The sequence below is a fragment of the Nothoprocta perdicaria genome, unplaced genomic scaffold, assembly GCF_003342845.1.
Source record: "Nothoprocta perdicaria isolate Ctin4 unplaced genomic scaffold, notPer1 scaffold_9, whole genome shotgun sequence".
Lineage (NCBI taxonomy): Eukaryota > Metazoa > Chordata > Aves > Tinamiformes > Tinamidae > Nothoprocta > Nothoprocta perdicaria.
Genome location: NW_020456198.1, coordinates 135,683 through 156,318, shown reverse-complemented (window position 1 = coordinate 156,318; position 20,636 = coordinate 135,683).

Genomic DNA, 20,636 nt, shown 5'->3' with positions numbered 1-20,636 from the left:
AGGACAAATACTTTACTCACAGTCTGAAATGAATGTTTTTAATAATGTTCTATCTATTTCTTCCAAAGTTCTGGAAAACATTAACCAGATAAATGATGTCTTTTGATTTCATGCATGTTCTTCTCTTCAAACATCAGCTTTGCACTGAAAACATCTATATCAACTTCTTTAAGTTTTGCTCCTGAATTTGTCTATTCTCCCTTCAGATACTCCACTGCAATATGCAAGCAATATTTTTCCTTTTACTGCCTCATTTAACCTATGCAATAAAGATGCCTGTCCTATCATAGGGTAAGTATTTTCCTTAGAAATGGTTATAGAAGTTTGCAGCAAACTGGGCATTTCTATTGATTTTTGAATTGGTATTAGCAGTTCTGTTTCTACCTTATTTTTAACAATTGACTTTTGGACCCCCTCATCTCTTGAAAGAAATAATGCTGCAAGCTCTGATGACCCAGTGCAATCTTGACTTGAGCTTTTTCTTCTCTTGGTCCTCACTTCTTCACTCTTCTCACAGCTTTCCTCGTGCCTCTTACAATTAGTTCACACCAGATCAGAAGAGATACTGGTTAATGAACAACTGCCACTCACTGTCAGCAATGTGCTAGAAATGAAAAGGCACTTTCTCAAGTTGGAGGAAGGAGATAATATTATAGGGACAAATCACTGGGAAAAAACACAAATCTTTCCCGGTCAAAGCCCTTTTTTAGAATGTGAGGACACTCACCTCTGTGTGGCCTGTGCTTATGAGCATGGGGATGCATTTTAGGCCACTCTTAACTGCATAATTTGGATGCTAAAGGGCACATTTTTTTAAAACTTAGTAACACGTTTAAACCATAGGCATTTGCCAATGCAGACATTATCATGTGGAGTATTTTTTTTTTTAAACCTGTAGTTTAGAAAACTCAAATCTGAAAGTTTCACTAAAAATAAAACTGACAGAACAGGAATATCACTTTTAGGAAGCAGCATTCCAGAAATACTAGGAAGTAGGAAATAATCATACTTTAGTAGATTGCATATGCTCTCATGCTACAAAGTGAGGAGAGGATCTCTTATACTGCTTCTGTTTTGTCTCTAAAAGCAGTCACATCAAATTTAAAGTGGTTTCTTACAGAGATACATCCCAAACACAGTAAAACTCTGTAGCGGGACATTGTTATCATTTATTTCCGTAACCAGGATTAGTCAGAAGCACCCTTGAACGTGGCCTAGAAGGCTGTTTGTTTTAATCTAGGAAAAAGATCAATTCTGCTGTAGAAACACTGTGCACAGCATGGGATCACACTAATCAATTTGAGCAGGCCTTGGTAAAACCATCTACCACCCTGCAATTCAGGCAGCATCAAAGCTAATTAATACTTTGCTCAGCTTTAATGAGTGTATTAGTGGCTAATATTTGTGTATAAGCTACTCATAACTCAATAATCCTACCACATTTGCATTATTAATAGGTCAGGTGTGTGCCTCTGAGTTGATTGATCATAAAACCTATTACTGTGGATTTGTAATATGTCTCCAGTTACCTCCAAAAAGACCAGTAATCACTACAGGCATGACAGCAGGTAACAGATTCAATGATCTAAAGGCCTTTTCTGCTTCCAAGCATCTATGGCTGGAGAATTACAATGACAGATATTTTAAACCACGTGAGCTGCTCTGGAGATGATGAAGTGTCTAGAAGCAAGGACTACGTACAGTAGATTACAAGATGCCCCAAATCTTTCAGCTCAAACCCCCCTCTTGCAGTAAAACTGAAAAACATAACAACACAAACAAACAAAAAACACTATGCCCTAATCCAGTAGGTGCAAGAGAATTTTCATCTTACTTTCTCACCCACTCCATACAGAGAAAAAGCTATGGTGTAATACAAGCTTCTTTATTTAAATGAATCTGTGGGTTGTTTCAGGTGAGATATGAGTAAATAAACCAAGTACTTCTCTGAAGCATGTTAGAGAAGAACAATATTTTGCAATTTCCCTCCTACAGGCTTTCTGTTCTACAATGAAAAATAATAATAAAAAAAGCACTTCATACTTTTCAGCAGTCTTGAAAGCTTCTGCTTATTCATACCTTCTCACAATGGAGGTTAGATAATCATCCTAAAAGGGGAAGGCAGCATTTGAACACTGCAGTAAGAATATGCAGTTAGGTGAATTCCATGCAAACAATAATAATAATAAAAAAATGTATGAGGAAAATGTACTTCATTACTTTAGAGACTTATCTTTCTAACACAGTGTTTCTGCAGGGTCTTCTAATTGCTTCTTGTGGGATTGAAGCATTTTCTCTTATAACCTCAATTTAGTAATTTGTTATGTTAGTAGGGTTGTTTAAAATGTATTTTTAGATTTGAGGAATTGTTTTCCTACGCTTTTTTCTCCTGCCATATTTCCTCATAGCTCACATTTTCTTGTTCATGCTGCTACGATGAAACTTAAAGCTTATATGATGCTGTGAAGCTGAATCCTCTTTTATAATCCTGCTTTCTTATATAGTGGGACCTCAGCGAAGGCTGCCCAGTCATCAGCTTGGAAGTGCTGCCGGCAGGAAGAGGTGCTCCCAATCACCTGCATGCCTGGCAAGAACCCATTTTCCAGTCTGTACTACGGTATTTCTTCTGTAGTTGTAATATTTTTGTTAGAACTATGTACAAAGACAAAAAAAGGAAGGGAAATGGTCATGCAGTGCAAAACATCTATACACAGATAATATGGCTTAAATAAAAAAGAGAAGTAGATAGCAATGCTCCTCACGTATGCAGTCCTTACCAATCCCATTTTCGCTTGAGCTTTAGGCACTACAGGTCCAAGACTATAAAACGTTTTTACATGGATTCTTCACATTTGTAGTGAATGCCCCTGGGACATGTGAAGAGCCAGACTATTGTGGGGCAGTCTCTGCCCAACCATTCAGCATCGTAAACTGACAACTTCTGTTGCATATGGCAGCCTGCAACCTTCTCTCTGTTCCTTATTTCACCCCTCCAAGCAGGTGTGAAATGTCCAAGGGGGAACAAGAACTGGAAGCCAAGGCCAAGCAAAATGGAGAGAAAAAAACAAAAACCAAACACACAAAAAAATCCCACCACATTCATCACTTTTCATACAGCTTTAACTAGTTAAGAATATTCCTCTATTTTACACAGTGCTAAGTAACTCATTCATAGTAACTGATGCATTAAACTCATTTAAGCATTTTTGCTTTTTGTGAAATGTACAGAGGTAGCTATAAAAGTACAGCTTTTCAGAAAAGGTATTGGTGCTTGAAAAGAAATTACCAGACATTGTGTCTGCATCTTATAGATACATATAAGCAACTAATACTGTAAATTGGGAAAGTTTAGCATTATCTGCTATATTACTTGAAAAGCATTTCAAAAATAACTTTAAAGGAAATATTTATAGTTAAAATTAGCATGATAGGAATATTTCATGCAACTGAAGCTTACTTATCAAGTGCTTGAGGAAACTCATTGTAAAAGACTCAAGGGCAAATAGAAAGCATTATTTCTTAATAGTCCAGTAAAACTATCACAATCATTAGAAATACCAAAAAAGAAATACCAAAACAGCATTTTTTCCAGTTCCTTTATAAAGGTTGTGGAATGTACCAGTCTAAGATATAGTGAGTTTTGATTCCTGTTTCATTATATTGTAAGTGAGGTTCTAGTTTTGTCACTTGGAAAGTTTTGCCAACAAGAGCTTTATTTTTCAGCTACTGAAGTTTAGATGATACAACACTGTTGTTTCAAGAAGTTTTACTAAAAATCCCTCCATGCCAAGCAAAAAACGGTCAAAAAAACCAACAAATAAACAGGGGGTCTATTTATTATCCTCTCGGTGTCAATCCATAACTCTGAGGAACACTAAATGAGCTGCATGCAGGGACCATTTTACAAATGTTTGTATCTGGCCACAGACACTCAAAACACACCAATATAAAACCCAACTATTGTTCATACATTGCAAATAGACTTTTACTCTCCAGTTAATAATGCACAAGCAGCCTTATTCTCTGAATAGTTAGCAATCCCCCAAGCAACAGTATTTTTTCAGCCAGGCTAGGATCCCTGTTTTAATGACTGCACAAACTGGAATATACAGCTAAGGGGTTTTTTTTCTGTTCTCCTGGGAGGTAAGGCTGGCATTTGAGAAAGATCATTGGAATTCTCTGGTGATTTTAGGGTGAAAACCCAGAAAATGCAATAAACAGCAAGATATAAAACCTAGCAACTCCCTCACCGCACACACCCTCAGTAGGGGATTGTGCATATATTCTGCTGTAATCTATGTAACATTCAGTACATACATTTTTACTCTCTGCTACACAATTCTCAAACTCTCAAACTATTTATTAAAGATCAACCTTTGTGCTGCCGTTGATCCACTGAATTCTGGCACTGCCGTTCTAGCTCAAAAGCAGCTACAGCAGCAGCTGAATAGGTCTTTTCCTCTGCATTTCCATGTGGTTAAAGCTTCAGTTACACAGGGCATACACACCCCTCATGAAGATTTTATGCCAGAGGTATCAGGAAAAAAAACCAACCCAATACGGCAATATGTTTGAAAAATGACAAGGACATCAGGTTTAGGGCTGGACTTCATTAATATATTTGAAGCCAAACAACATTTCTACAATTTTTAGGTTTCACTGATACGAAATGTTTAATTGGCAAAACTGATAGCCATTTGAAAATGCATTCAAGCATCCCATTACACAGTAGCTGGCTTCATACACATTTGAAAGAGCTCTGTGGCTTTTCTTTAACTTTTTAAAAAATCTGACCTCCCCCAGCAGGAAATCTCCATTAATGCTTTGGCAATTATACTTGCATTTCTCTGCATTTGCAACATTTTCTCCATGATAGCAACAGCCTCTTCAGGAAGCTGCTTGTAAAATACTTTTTCTCATTTCCTCTGCAAATATTTTTTTCAAATACTTTTCCCGTGGACAGCAGGTGAACAGCTACCATTTTCAAATGTCTTTCTGCACAGAGGCCCCATTCTAGCGAATGTACCTTATGGCCATGAATTAAATCAAGTCAAAATACATCAGCCCTGAACATTTTTATAGTCTTCCTCATTCTCATAATTAACAAGCATTTGTGTGCTTTACCTGTTGTGGAGAGAAGAAGCCATACCTTGCAAGAACTAAAAGTTTTTATAAACAAAAATAGCTGGAGATAATGTATTTTAACAGTAATATCCAAAAACTGTGACTCCTTATTTCCATCTAACAGAAGAAGCCTTTATGACCAGTATTGCTGACTGCATGGAATCTCAAGTTGCTATGCCTATAAAACTCAAATTTGGTGGAAAGCAATAAATATTCAGGTTTTAATGCTAAATATGCAGGTTAGAAAGCTTTGACTGAACCAGCAAGCACCCAACTCCTATTGTGTTTAAGCTGAAGAGGTCATTTGGACAGCTTATGGACCATGACTGTCAAGAGATGTAGTCAGCGAATTGCTGTTGGTTTACTTCTATCTGAGGAGTGGCACTCACGTTACCATAAACATGCTACTGCTGCACACCACAGCAGGAGTGCACAGCTCTGCTTGCTCCTGCACTGCTGATTCCATGGGCTTACCTCCAAGTGCAAATATCTGCAGAGTTAAAGCCACAGGTTTCTTTAAATTAGATGCTTAGCAGCCAACAGATACTTCATTATTGCTCATGAAGACTCATTCTCGTGAGACAAACACACAGAAGGTAACTTTTATACTTTGCTGAATTCATTTTATTGGTTCATCAGGCCTAGTGGTGCTTTACTGCTTTATATCAAGAAAATATTTTCATCCAATTGCTCTTCTACGGATTCATAGTAAAAGCAACTAAGGACATTTTGCACCTAACCCAGTCATAAGGTACGATTGAGAAGTTCAGCTGAACGTGTTCAGGGCATTTTTTTTGCTTGTCATCTTTCACAGATTTACTTCTTTCCATTCCATCTAGAAATATTGTTTTGTTTAAGAAGAAAAAAACCTATCCTTGGGACAATTTGCATAATATGTTAATGCCGATATGCATCTAGACATCTGGATGGCATTTTAATATCTCATTCTCATTCAAACAACTAGAAACCACACAGATGGTAGAGACAATTTTAAGAGCATTGTTGTAAACAAATAAGGCAGCCAGGAAATCAAACACGCTCTAAGAGAGGCTTTAGAGCCTCTGCTGCTTTCTGTGCGAGAATATGCATATGACATGTTTTGACTGCAAGAGAGAGCAGCCTACTTCAGTTTCAGATAAACTAAGAGGTAAATGTATAATTTTAAATTGAGATTGGGGATCATTTTATGAGAAATTCTTTACTGTTCCTAGCTCAGCTGGCACCGCAGACCACACTCAGTGCTTGCAAAAGCAAGTTATTTGAGGCTTAAGATGCTACTGGGTAGAATATAGGTTTATTTCCTCTTATTTTTCAATTAGAATTAGAAATATAAAAAACCCAATTGCTTCAGGACACAGACACGTCAATTTTGTTTTCATACTGAACATAATAATTTACCTTCTAGTATTCTCTTGTCCCTTTTGTTACAAATTCATCTGCATGAAGTTACATAGGACTCGGTAATCCCCTACAGTCTCCTTTAAGCTGCTTCTTGCTTGTACCTCTTTATAGTTACGTAATCTTATAAAGCAGAGCAACAACTGCAAGTGCCAATGCTTTGGATGCCAGTCCAACATGTTTATGTAATAGCTGCACAGCAGCCTGTTCAATAGATGGAGCTGAAGCCTCACCAGCTGCTGCAAACTGCAGTGCTAAAATTACACACAGGTACCTTCATCAAACAATGTGATAAACTGAGTATTTTTCCTTCAGTATAATGACTATAATGGCTCTTGGACCTCCTAGTTATTGCAGCTACAAATCCCAATTAATTCCACCAACTTTCTAGAAAAAGCTTACAGAACTTCAGTTTTACCCAGTAAAATACACCACCATAAGAGTCCAGGGCCTCCTCCTTTCCCATCATCTTCCTGAGAATAGATAAATAGCTACAGCTCATACTCCCCATCTCTGCCATATACTTTTAAGTACATGAAAATGCTATGGAAGCTATTGAATCTCGCATTACAATAGAAAATATAAATGCCTCTACTGATTACCCCAGGGAACGCCACAGGTAGTAAGCACCAGTGACCTATCTGGCAAACTAGTTAAAAACACACACCCAGCATAGTCTGATCTCCAGTTCACTGGAGGCTGTGGGACTCAAGTCTTGAGTTCGGCAGAATAGGATTAGAAACTCACAGAAAGCAAGCTGGGCAACTCATCAGAAAGCAGCTTATCAAGGGAACTTGTTGAAACAGTACTTCTTAAAATATTTCTGCTTCTCCTCCCAATCTCAAAAATAAAAAGGATTTGTAAATCACAAGCGCAAAGAGGAGAATGGGAAAACAACTCACAGAAATGAATGCCAATGCTAACAGTATTTACCTCTGCAGATAGAAAATGACTCTCAAAGCAAGAAATAAAAATTATATTGCAACGTAAAATGCCCCAGCAGAACCCATGCAGAACGAATTCAGAATAAATCTACTTCCCTTCCCGATTGCACCCCACTCTCAAGCTGACACCCTTAATACCAAACATGAACGTGACACAGCAGTCATATTAGGCTTCCCCACTGACTTAGAGAGCTGAGTCTCTATCTCACTTTCCTTTCCCTCCTCAGAGGGCATCTCTGTGTTTCAGACTGGCCCAAGAACCAGCTCTGAAAAATTCCCAGCTGCCTGCAGCAGTTCAAAGCCTTTTGCTGTGACTGGGCTGCAGTGCTGAGCAGGCAAGTGCAGGGGGCACGAGTGGCAATCTGCGCCAGCGACTCTTTCGCAGCTATGAAACCTTTATGTGCAGTGTTTTAAGTTTACCTTAAAAAGATGAATAAAACTTTAATTCTAATCATGCTTACTTTGAAAATGTAGTTAGTGTCTGTCAGGATAGGAAGGATAAATATAGTCACTTAATTTTTAGTCTGCAAATTTTAAGATTGCAAACAGTGTTTTCTCTCAACGACAATTCTTTACTTCGTTCATACAGCTGGATTTTTGTGATGTCTGCAGCATGCTTAAAGCAAATCACGATCGAATTGTTCATACTGCAAGCCTGTTGATGATGTAGCTATCCCAGATGTGGCAACTGGAATGTACGGAAAAAGCATTAATAATAAATGGAAGAAATGTCACCCTCTCATCAGTGCGGCGAACAGCAGGAAAGTGATCATGATAGGAGTAGCCTAAAAGGAAGGGAGGCGTTTTTAAAGGACAGCTTCTCATTTTCCTCTCAGAAGGACAGAGCTGCACACCTTGCTGCCACCAGGCTTGACTGCTCAGCAGAAAAGGAGAGGGACACAGCGACGAAGAGGATTCCTGCAGAAAATCTAAAAATTGGACTTCAAAAGCCTTGGACACATTTTCCTGATTCATCTCCCACTCACCCTGCCTTCACAGCAGCATGTGTTAGGGAAAGTAAAGTGTGAATCAGGTCAGAGAATCCAAAGTTATTTTTGAAGTCAATCATCTTACAAATATCAATCTTTCCGAGTATTAAAAAACACAACAAACAGGCATTTTTATAGGACTGCAAGAGCATTTGGGGAAAGGTTTTCATAAAATATGTATGAATTCATTTTATATGTGCCATAAAAAAAGAACAGATATAGCACAGAAGATCCTATTTTTATGTCATCTTTGGTAAGGAAATATAGATCAATTGATTCTAAACTCTTGTTTTCCTGGTACAACAGCTGTACAAGACGCACTGATATAACTGATGTAGACATGCAGAAAGAGTTATTGTCCAAAGAGTTTTCTTTAGTCAGGTCTCTAACTTAGACAATTCCCTACTGAAAGAAATTCATTTTTTTGTCTACTATTCTTTATCAGCTTATAAAGAATAGAAAATACATTTCAAGTCACTCATTTAAGCCACAGAAACATGAGAGCATTTGGTTAAATATTTGTAAGAAAATGGTACCTTATTCTTTATCCACATTTGAAAAAATAAATGACTTTGTCTCAGAGATATTTTGATATTAAAAAAACATAGCTGATCATAGGGACTGAATGATTGGATTTGGATGTTTAAAAGCAACTGAAAATAGAGTATTAAATCAGGTAGCATTGATTGCATTATGAGTGTAAGCCCTACCACTGGAAACGGTGGAGGAAGAGAATCAGATTTCTTGAAAATACCTGAAATCTGTTATTATTAATTTGTGTAGCTCTAGGTAGGTAGCAGAAAATCATTACATTGAGGGATCATGATAGATACTCTTTTAAAGTTTTCTAAAAAGCATTATGAAGAATTGGCTTCCTGTATTTCCATAAGGAAGACATCACTGCATAAATATATACATATATACACACACACACATTTACACAATAGCATTAGATGGAGATTTTCTAGTCTCTATCCATTACATTTGTAGTATCAAATACTGCATTATTAAAAAGAGACGTGTAATTAAGACAGAATGGGAAATATTCATGCATTAAAGCACAGCGGCTCCTTTAGAGCTGCTCCAGACCTTAGTTTCCTTAAGTGATCAGTTAAAAAGAAAAAAAGGTGGGATACTTGTCTCCATTTGCATGACTAGAATAGCAGTTCTGGAAAAAATCCAATCTTGTGTGTAATTTTAGACTTTGGACAGCTGCTCTCTCTAGTCAAGCTAATAAAATTTCATGAAAAAAATACAATCTTGTATATGCAAAACTGGATGGAAGCAAAGAAATATCAAAAGCTTGATTTATCTCACCTCCTTGTAGCAAAGCTGCTCCTTGTTTCCAGAAACGTCAGGCTGTTTGCCCCACTTGCTCTCTGTGAGAGCAGCAAGGTGCTAGGGGCCAGGCAGAGGTGGGTGGTGCCTCATGGGATTTTATGGTGTCCTCGGCTCTCCACAGGATCCCATCTCCCAGCCATCCTGAAGCAAATTACAAACAGGTGGGTGTGTGGTGCCCTGTTACTGCTGTGTGTGTCACAGTCCAGCAGCCACCTGTGGAGTCCTAGTGATGCTGTTATGTAAGCTCTGAATCAGGTTTATTGGGGAATAGCTTAGTACTAACATTTGTTTTAATTACATTTGTGGGGAAGTTGCCTTTACCATCCAATCTCCCCACAAATTGTCTTTTGTTGGGCTTCAGCCACGTCTGCCCCAGAGAAGCCACCTGCAAGGCATTCACAGTCACAAATCAACGTGCTGTGGAGTGCTCCGTGGGGTTCTGTGCTCTGGCAGAGATGCAGTTGCCATAAGCAGCTGAATTTGCTCAATTTACAGTAAATTAAAGTGTTCCAAAGTTTGCTTTGTTTTGGGTTTTATTTATACACAGGCAAATGCTTCTGTACTTGATAAATTTTGTTTTTATTAACATCTTCTCTACAGGCCTTCCATGTAGGTCTTGGTCCTCCCTGCAAGCAGACAGGTTTCTATCACATCTGGTTGCACACAAAGGCAGTGACAGATGTAGACAGGGGAGCCAGAAGGACTTTCAAGTCACCCCTTCAATCGACACCAGCCCTGCTGCAACCAGCCCCTCTTGTGGGCACTTCAATGGGAGCCCTACGTCGGCTAGGGCTGGACCTGTTTGAATCTTGCTCAGAAGAGGTTTTTTTTCAAAGGTGAAGATAACAACCCTTCCCGACCGATGCACTTTCTACTGATTATGACATTTCACTGCCACCATCACCTTCCTCTCTAACAGACAAGTCGACCATCCTCAAAGCTTCAGGGTCAGAATAGAGAAAGGAAGGCAAAGCCCTTGAACCCTGGCAGAGACGCATCTCATTCTGCTCCTGCTAAGCAATTGCCAGATTTGGGCTTCTTCTTTTATTTTATTTTACGGAGTATTCAGCAAGAGACCCAGCCCTGTTTGTCTCCCCTAATGCTCCTCCTAGACAAAATACCTGTTTCTCATCCCCAAGCTAAAAACTCAGGAGCCTGAAATGGTATTAACAAAGCAAAACCATCCCCAAAGAGCAGGTTACATTCTGCAGCAATTTCTATGAAGAATGTTTCATCTGTGACTGGAAGGGAGGAAACCTGTTTGTTCTCGTGCATGTATATGCATTATATAGGTATATATAACACAGTACCTGTAATATAATCTTAACACTGTTTAATTTTCTTAGCTGTATTTTTTTTGTTTGTTTGCTTAGTAAGATTATTTTGCCTTCACTCTTAAGGGAGAGATACCTTAACTATATTTATAGTGTTTATAAAAATCATACCTGCTTGTTTTTTATAAGACCTGAAATTGCTAGAAAGCAACTTCTTTCCAAAGTAGCAAGGGATAGAAGGACCGCATTAGATTATAAGAAATTTAAATGCATTAGCTGTTAGCTGAAGTGAATTTTCATATAAATTAATACTGTTATTGTATTTTAATAAAGCAATAGCATTTGTGGAATTACGTAGACATCAATCACTTGGGGGTGTCTTGGAACAATTATTGACTTCATGCATCATCTGCTTCTTCACTTCAAAATTTGTTGCACTTTTCATAAATATCATATATCAGTGAGCCATAAAACACATTTTAAATGCCTTCCAGACCATCACAGACACTGTTGTTAGAAAAAGTCCCCTGAGCTGATGACATCCTAATATGTGACTATGTAATTAAAATTTTGACATATGCAAAGAGTTGTAAAATAGATAAAAGAGTATGTATTGTAAATAGAAGTTTAAAGGCGTCGAGCAGATGGTTTGTTTGTGAAAGAGGTATGGGGAGTGCCAAGAAACGACAAACAGATGGCTTAGGTGTGAAGGACAGGCAGGGAAATTTGGAAGAGTTGAGGACATAATGGACAACTCGCTGAATTTCTGCACACATTAAGTGAATAACAGGGTTTGAATAGAAGGTTAAACGTTAGATTTCTGTATCTGCACTTACACAAATGTGTCAGTGGAAAACATGCAGCAATAAGCCCAATAAAAATGATCCAGACAAGTCATGCTCCATAGGCTTTAGTGATGCAAAGCCTGTCCAAACTGCAGTTGCCACTTGAGTCGGAGATGGTTAGATAACACAGGCACTTCCATCCCAAGTCACAGGGGCGAGCTGAGCTGTCTTAATTCAAACAGAAGAACTCAAAACTGTAGCAAAACCCATATTGCCAAAGTTTATAAGTGCCTGAAAAAAATTAGCAAAGTAGTAATAAATTATGCAACGCTTGCCAGCTGCTGCTCCTTGCTCCTCTAAGCGGTGTGCTGGCAGGCTGCTCAGTGAACTCAGGTCAGTCTTTGGTGCTTGCATATCAAAGCCACAAGCAAAAGGATGTCAGGTTCAGTATTGCTTACTTTTTTAAATAACAGCAAGTCTTAAACTACGACCAGTTTAAAATTATGACAGTGATAAATCGACCTTTGAATCTTATTTTTTGGTTTTTTTTTTTTTTGTCTCTGATGCAGTTTTCAGAGCCCAGACATGCCTGAAAAATACACTGTCAGTTATAAAAGAAGGGAATTTGTGCACACAAACAGGCAAAGCATCACTTTTAGTAATCAAAATCAAACTTCCTAAGAGCTGTGAAAATGGAGAGATGTTGAAAATGCTCTTTGATTCAATTCAACGCAAAAATTCGATGTAGGTAGTAAAAGCTGAGCGATATTTATGAACATCTTTGCAGAAGTCAGTCAGTTTTGTCAGCAGGTATTCATTCTGAAAATGGCAACTGGAACCAGAAAAAACCTTAGGCAAAGCCAAATAAACATCCGCATTTTATAGCTACGGCTAGTGCCCAGCTGAGAAAATAGAAACTTCTAAGCAGCATGAAATGATCTTCTGCATAGCTTTGTGGAAACTCGAGTGAGGAGTTCTCTCAGGGCTATGCAGAAAGGTTTCTCAGATTACTGCAGATGAAAAATAAAAGCAAAACGGGGACGTCCAGTATTTATTGAAACCTTGCAGTGCCCATGTGCCCATACTGAAAGTCTCACAACTGGAATTTAGCCTAGCAGATTATATTAATATACCTTAATATTTATGAAGGACCCTATTTTCAGAAGTGCTTAACATTATTGTTAGCTATAACACATTTTTGAAACTAGCTTTTACAGGGCTGAAAGAGGAAAAAAAAAGTCTTTCTAGTGCAGATTACTAGAACTTCACTTTTCTTCAGGTAGTTACAAATATCTATTTAAAACTTTCCAAAAGAGCATTTAAATAAAAATTTTTTTTTGTTCATTTCTTTATTGTTTAATTATTATTTATTCTTTTATCCTGTTACAAAGGCGAATTTGTTTCGGAAAATAGCATTTATGATCATGAAAACTGAACAGCTCCAAAGCAAATGTTACCTGAGAAATGATGGGTGTTTTTACTCTGGAAGAACTTGCAAATTTAAGCCTCCCAACACGACCACTACTTTTGTGTTCTGTAGTTTTTTCCACTGCGGTGACACAGTGGAAGCAGCAGCTGCGGGCAGGGCGACACTGTGCTAATATGTGGGGGGACAGAGGATGGATACTGAGGAGCTGCTTTTTGGCAGCTTCTTGTCCGCCACATGCAGAGGGGTGGCAGGTCCTCCAACAATCAGCCCAAAGCTGTCCTGTGCCTTAGGCAGGTACTGCAAACTGCAAGCACTCACCTGGAGACCTTTGCATGAAGTGGTTAAAGCTAATTCTGCTTTCCTGCCTTGTAGGGGCCCAGGAGGTTTCCACAGCTGCCCGGGCAAGGTCAGTGTTGTCTCCCTGGAACCTGCACCCGCATTTTAGATTCTGTCCGGTTTTTGATATTCACTTGCATTCATTTTGCTTACAGGATAATCTCTTTTTAATCCCTGCTTTACGTCTCCTCTGCCATCTTGTTCTTTCATACATGTCTCTCTGCCTAGTTAACCTTGCATTGCTCGGGCATGCCACGCTGGAGCCACCTCCTCCCCACTGCTGTCCCCGCTGATGGTGACAGCCACCCTTCTCCTGCCAGCTTCGTCCCCGCTCTCCCCACTCAAAGCATCTCTAGTGCTCTTCTGTTCTGTGGTATGGGAGGGTGCTACCACATGGCATAATTCTCATCACTGCTCCTTCCTTTTTTCTTTAGGATGTTGGTAAATTTATCTTCCATTTGCCAGAAGAGGAGCTGTAGGTTTGAGCTATATGTTACTCTCAGAAAGATGAACTTATTTGACCTCCCCTTTTCTGGCTAAAGGAGAGACAGTTACTTGTGATGCTTTTTATCTCACTCTTGTATTCTAGGTTTTTCTCCTTGATTTCTTTTATCTGCTGGGTATCACACCAGACCAGCTGTCTAAAGGAGATGAATTTTAGTAGGGCTGTTTGTGTGATGACAGTTAAGGTTGTGTCAGAAAAGCATTATAAAACAGCATCCTTCAAAAGTTTCTAGTAGCTATAAACACTTATTTTAAAGTCTGAGACCTTTTTCCTAAGGTTTTTGCTACTGTTTTTATGTTTATGTATCTGCATATGATAAATATAAATATGAATTATACATATATAAATACACTGAGATACATAAAATGCTTAATATAACCTATATAGCTATACAATCAATATGTGTAGCTATGCATTACTATTATATGAATGGGAGAACTGCTCTTATTTAAAAATGCTACTTCAATAGCAAATAGCATACCGATTTTGGAGTACGTACTTCTCAATAAATGGTCCTTAAAATTCAAACACAAACTCACACCTGCCTAATTCATTTCCCAGGAGAAAGCATTAAGGGTAGCTTCTATATATGTTTTCTGAACTCAAAAGAATACCCTAAGAATCATACATTCCCACCTCCTTTCCAGGTAAGGCAGAGAAGGCAAAGGCATTCCCCGAGCCGCATGCAAGAATGCTGAAGCCCCATGACAAGATCAAGAATTAAAGAGAAGAATTTAGCAAACGCAGCCAGAGGATGGTACGGTATTTGGAAGGCAATGAAAGCAAAGTGCTCTATTTTCTTTCTTCCTCCTAGTCTGCACTCATGAGGATACCTGAGCTCTACCTACTGGTTTAGTGTCTTTACTGGGACTAAAAGGACTGGATGTCGAGGCTGCTGATGGAGCAGGAAGCAGGGCCCTGCAGTCCCCGTTGTGCCTGCGCGGGGCCAGCACGAGCCGCTCCGCAGCGCGGCGGGGAGCAGCAGCCGCACGGCTGAGCACGCGGCATGAGCCGCTCTGAGCCCGAAGCCCTTGGTGCTCAGCAGGACACGCGGCCGCGAGGGACGTCACATAAAGCACGGGCCACCCACTGTGTCTAGGCAGGGGCAGGAAGGGGAGGAAAAAGGGATTTCGTTTGGCTATCTGATGGTGACAGTCTCCTTTGTTATCCTTCTCTGATGACACTTGGCTCCCTTTCTATCAGGACTCTCACAAAAATCATAGGAAAATTCGTTCCGTTCTTCTTTATAACAATAAAAATCTTAAACTCATTCCAGAGAGGAAAGCTGTGCCCTCATTTACACTAAGTCAATGATTTCTTCAAATGACTTCAGATTTACAGTGCCCTGAATGAGAGAAGAATTTGACCCATCTTTTCTTTTTTTTAATAGTTATGAGTTTTTTTGCACACTCTTCCTTCTGAAGACTCACTTTATTCAGCCATCAATATTCACATTTTAAAGGCTTATTTCCATCAAGTTCCATCAATGACCTTTAGAAATTGGTCCCTTCAAATAAGAAAAAAGACCTCAATTACAACAACATCTGCCTTCATCTAGCACTTTATTTGCCTTGGAGAAGGGATGGAATGATGATTAAGTTAATGGATAGGTCATTTTCATTTTTCACATTTACCATTTAAGTGCCTCCATGAATCACCATTTATTTGGGGCCCAATCATGGAAGGCAGTGGCAAAACATCCATTGACTTCCACAGGCTCTTTTCCTGTACACTGCAGCGAGGGGAAGCAGAGTACTGCCATTAATCAACCTTTACAACCATACCATAACGTATTTGTCTTTTATTAGAGCTGGAAAATAAACACTATTGTCCTTAGGCTCCTACTTCTCTAAAATCTGCCCAGGCTACCTCAGTTTTTTCTGCTGGCACTCAGTTATACAGCATCTCTGCTCCCCATGGCTGCTCACGGGCAGTAAGTTGACAACTTTGCTCCCTTAGCAAGGATAAAACGAAGTGTAGTAGGTGGCAGTAACAACAGCAGAGAGAACTTCTCTACCAATTTATTCTCTTTTACTAGGCTGCTGCAAGTATTTAGGCAAAGATATATGGCCAGCGGTGGCATGAGCCATGTGAGTGTCCTGGCGGGCACAAGCAGCACTGTGGAACATCGCACGTCACGGCAGGATGCTGCTCATGGCAGTGGCAAAGGGGGTGGTCTGTGAATCCGGGAAATTTGTGAACTCCTAAAGTAAAGAGGATGGGTGTTAGACAGAACATGTGTAACGTAGGAGAGGACACGTGTCAGACACAGGAGGGAGGAAGCCTGTGCAGATGGGGCTGGCGGGAGGAACTGCACAGAAAGCTGCCAAGCTGCAGGGTCAGCCGCAGTGCAGAGCTGCTCACCCCCTGCACAGCTTTTAATGATCCCTGGATCTTCTCAAGTGAAAAATGTGTAACCAGACCACCTTGTTTGTCCATCTAGTTCCATCTGCGCCTTTGCAGCATGGTGAGGACTCTCCTTGAAGATTTTAATTCCAAGACCTGCTTTCTAGTCAGCTCTGCTGGTCAGGGCTTGGGCTGACGCTTGAGGAAGGGACCTTCCCCAGCATAATACTGTGAAATTACCCAGTGCACCTGGTTACTCTTACATACATAAAACAAACTGAGATTGAAAATATAACCTGAATCACACAATAACATTTAAAAGGGAACAGAAGCTTTTAGTAAATGAGGGCTAAAGTCACTAAAAAGCAAATGGAAGGTCATTATGTACCTTATAATTGCATCTTGAACTAAGAAAGAGGAAGCAGAGCAACGCGTCAGTGCTGGAGATGACACTGAAACTTTAAATGGGAGTGCATTGCAACAAATTAAACAAGTGGGAATCAAAAAGCCATAAAGGTCAGCTCTCTTTGGAGCAGAAATGGGTTACAGGGAGAGGCTGCTCAACCACACCATTTGTTGACAAAGTTATAAGGATCAAGATCACTAGGCTGAGCAACTAGACAAGAATTACAAGAAAAGGAGCTGTAACACAAAAAACAGAGATGGAGTTTTTTATTTGAACTGACAAATTGCATTTATTATTCAAACACTGTAACCATCAACTGGTTAAACACCAGAAGGAACCTCAAATGACGAGACGTAAAACAAACTTCAACACAGAGCTGGAGACAACAATATGATCAGCATAAGGACAATAAAACCCAGCCCAGGAAGTTTTATTCTGTGAAGCTCACGTGGCGTTTGTAAAGAGACAAACGTCCTGAATGTTGTGACTTAAATGGAAACAAGGGCTGGACGGCAAGGCTGGTAATGGCAGCAAACACAGAAAGTGCCACAGGGCAGAAGCAACACGGAGAGTATCTGGTTTGCAGCACAAAAATCACTAGTGTCACAGAGCAAAAAGAACATCACATAAAGAGGAGTCCCTGTTGGCCGAGGAGGCACTGACAGCAGTAACAGTCTCAGAAAAATACAACAGCCACATGATTTAGCTGCCTATAACTGCACGCTCAAAAAGACCCTTCCTCGCTACAGAGTGGACTATTGTAATTATCAGCCCCAAGCTCAGCACTCGTGTGCACACTGACACACGGAAACGCAAGTACATTTTTCTAAGAGTAATGGCAGAGTAATGGCCAGTGTCTACTGAAACTGCAGAATGCCAAAATAATTAAGCAGTAGGTTGACATCTATCAGCTGTAAAAAGCAACACATTTTGGGGGAAGGTGATAACATAAACATTCCTATGGAAAAAAACTATTTCCAGAGCAAATCTTCCTGCTTAAGCTTCTTTTCCTTATCCTTCAAGGTTATGGTGTCTATTTGTATGAAGATAATGTCTATCAATTTTAAGTCACATTTATGAACTCCATTCAGAAGCTAGGAGTCCTCTGAGTTATTAAGCCATTAAATGCTCTGTCACTTTTCACGTCAAGGGTAATAATCAAATGATTAAAACAGTATAAAGTTAGCACTCCAGTGTAAAAATGCAACATTTTCACCCATTTTTCCACATTCAAGAACAATCCTAAATGGTGTCTGATGTGAACAACTGCGTTGAACCATCAGTAATTAAAAGATGGCTACTAGAAAAGGAACTCAGAATATTTTTCCTAATGTTATCAAAAGGAAGCTGTTTGATTCTTCTTTCCAGGAGGGAAATTTATTTTGCATGTCATTTAAATATATTAACAATGCTTCATCACTTTAATTTACCTTCCTGGTTTTCAGCTCAGGAATCTGAACATGCTTTGGGCACCAGAAGAGCTTCCTCGGGCACGACGACGCGTTATCCCTGGGAGTGGATAACGGTCCTGGCAGATCCCGAAGCCACCATGCACTGAGTCACTCCACAGAATATTGGGTGGGCGCAATTCCCTTTGGGATGTGCAGGCTGGCTGGGGAGAGCGCGAGCTGGGTAATTGCGCAGAGCCCGGCGCTTCCAGTCCCTTCCCTGCCGCGAGCGGAGCCGCGGGCTCGGCACGTTCAGCTCACGGCCTTCTGGACACACCGCAGCTGGGAACTGCCACAGCCTATTTCTTGGAGCAGCCCCCAAAAGCAGCTCTCATTTTGGGGTCATCTCCACTGAGTGCTCCTGGTTTTGTGCATATTCAGAGCCCTGTTACACTTTAGTAATTCCAACTCAGTCATGCTCATGCCTGTTTCATCTCGCTAAACATTTTGGATAACTTCCTATAGAAACTAACTCAGGTGCTCAGAGTGTGCTGGAGCATGTGACTGTTCAGCAGTAGCCCAGGGAAGAGCTAACAAAGAACTGGAGCTAATGCTGCACAAAAACGTGAATCCAGCTCTTGTTTTGTTGCTTTTAACCTCCCAACGATTCCTGCAGTTGGGCTGCAATTGTCTACATAGGTTTCTTTAAGCATAAGCTATTTTGACCAAAAAAGGTGGTTTCCTCTCCAAATCTATGCAAATATGCACACTTTTATATTCGCAGGTTATTTTTAAGTGGCAGTGGAAGATTGAAATTTGCTGCAGAAACAACTGTTGTAGAACCATTTTCCTGAAGAAGAAATGTGTTGCAATTCCTTCCAGACTATTGCTGACTGAATTCCGCTGCTGCTTCTATTTTGGGATCGTTTGTGAAGGATTTATCTGGTTGGTGACTCGCTAAAGGATGGTGCGGCACTGTATGAAGATACAGAGATGTTAGCCTCCATTAGCTTTTGGATTTGTGCACTGCAGCAATATTTCAATTTTCTGATCAAATGCTATGCATCAAAAAGCACAGTATAACACTGCATATTTCTTACCCTATTAGATGCCTCCAGCTAGCTCTTTGTTGCTCTTATTATGAAGTATTGCTGTGGCACCTGGATGCTGCATCCTGCTGTGATACACGCTACAAACACGCACTAAGTGACAGGTCCTTCTGACCAAGGAGATTTGAAAAAGAAAAAGGGTGATTTGGGACAAATGTTTTCTATTTCAGCTCATATGAAAAGTCATATGAAAACAATACTGCAGTTACCTAAAAATGTAAAAAAAGGTAAACAGATTTCTTGCCATATGCAACTAAGCAAACACAGAGCAAAATTATCACTACTGCAATAACGTATCTAATCACCTTAGGTGAGTTCAGAAAAGTCTGAATGAAAAACACGTGCCCTCCAGTGAAACCCAGGCTGAGGCACACAGCAAAATAAAGAGGTAATTAATGCAACCAATATCCACACCTTATCACAGCAAGGCTCACTTACTAATACAATGCATCTCTTGGGGTGAGATTCAGAACATTCAGAAAACAGGTAAAAAGAAGGAAAGTTAAAGCCCCTTCTTTAAAATTTAACTTTTCATTTCAACTCTGGGTGGAAAACGTGCATGCAGACATAGCAGTATTCACACGATGATTTGCTAGAAACATCTAACTTGAATTAACTTCACATTTTATTAGCTTGCTATGGTTGAAGATAGCAATATAAGGTTGTAAAAGACACTCCCTTGATGTATATTGTTTCTTTATAGTAAAATATCATGATTTATTATTTTTATTTCTAGTTGCCTGGCTTTCTCTCTGGAGGAACAGCTGATTAGTCTCACTTCAGGCAGTTTCAACCGGAAAGAGAGAAACAGCCAAAACAGCTAGGAAAAAAACACTACAGGAGCTATTTTGCTCTCTTCATAATTTGAAAGAGCTCTTCAGCCACTGAGCTTTTAAATTCCATAGGGTTCTCCTTGCAGAGGCAGAATGCTGCAGGCAACTTGCATAGGAATTAAATAGCTTTTTTTTTCAGCTGCATAGCTCTCCTTTCTAAAAAAAAATATTTTTAGATGAAATCCTTGTAGTCTAAAATAAATCTCACACTTGAGAAATGTAACAGCAAATCTTCTTTAAGAAGAAGTTTGTTTCACAGGCATCCATAGAAAATGTTGGTGCATTTGTACTGAAGAGAAGTGAAGATGAGGCTTGCTGGTGCAGCAAGTAGGCACTGCCACTGTAAGACACATGGGCTGATGTGTCCTAGAGCAGATCTCTGGGGCAAAGCAGTGCTGAGGACCTGCTGTCATTGTGCACATCTCCAAG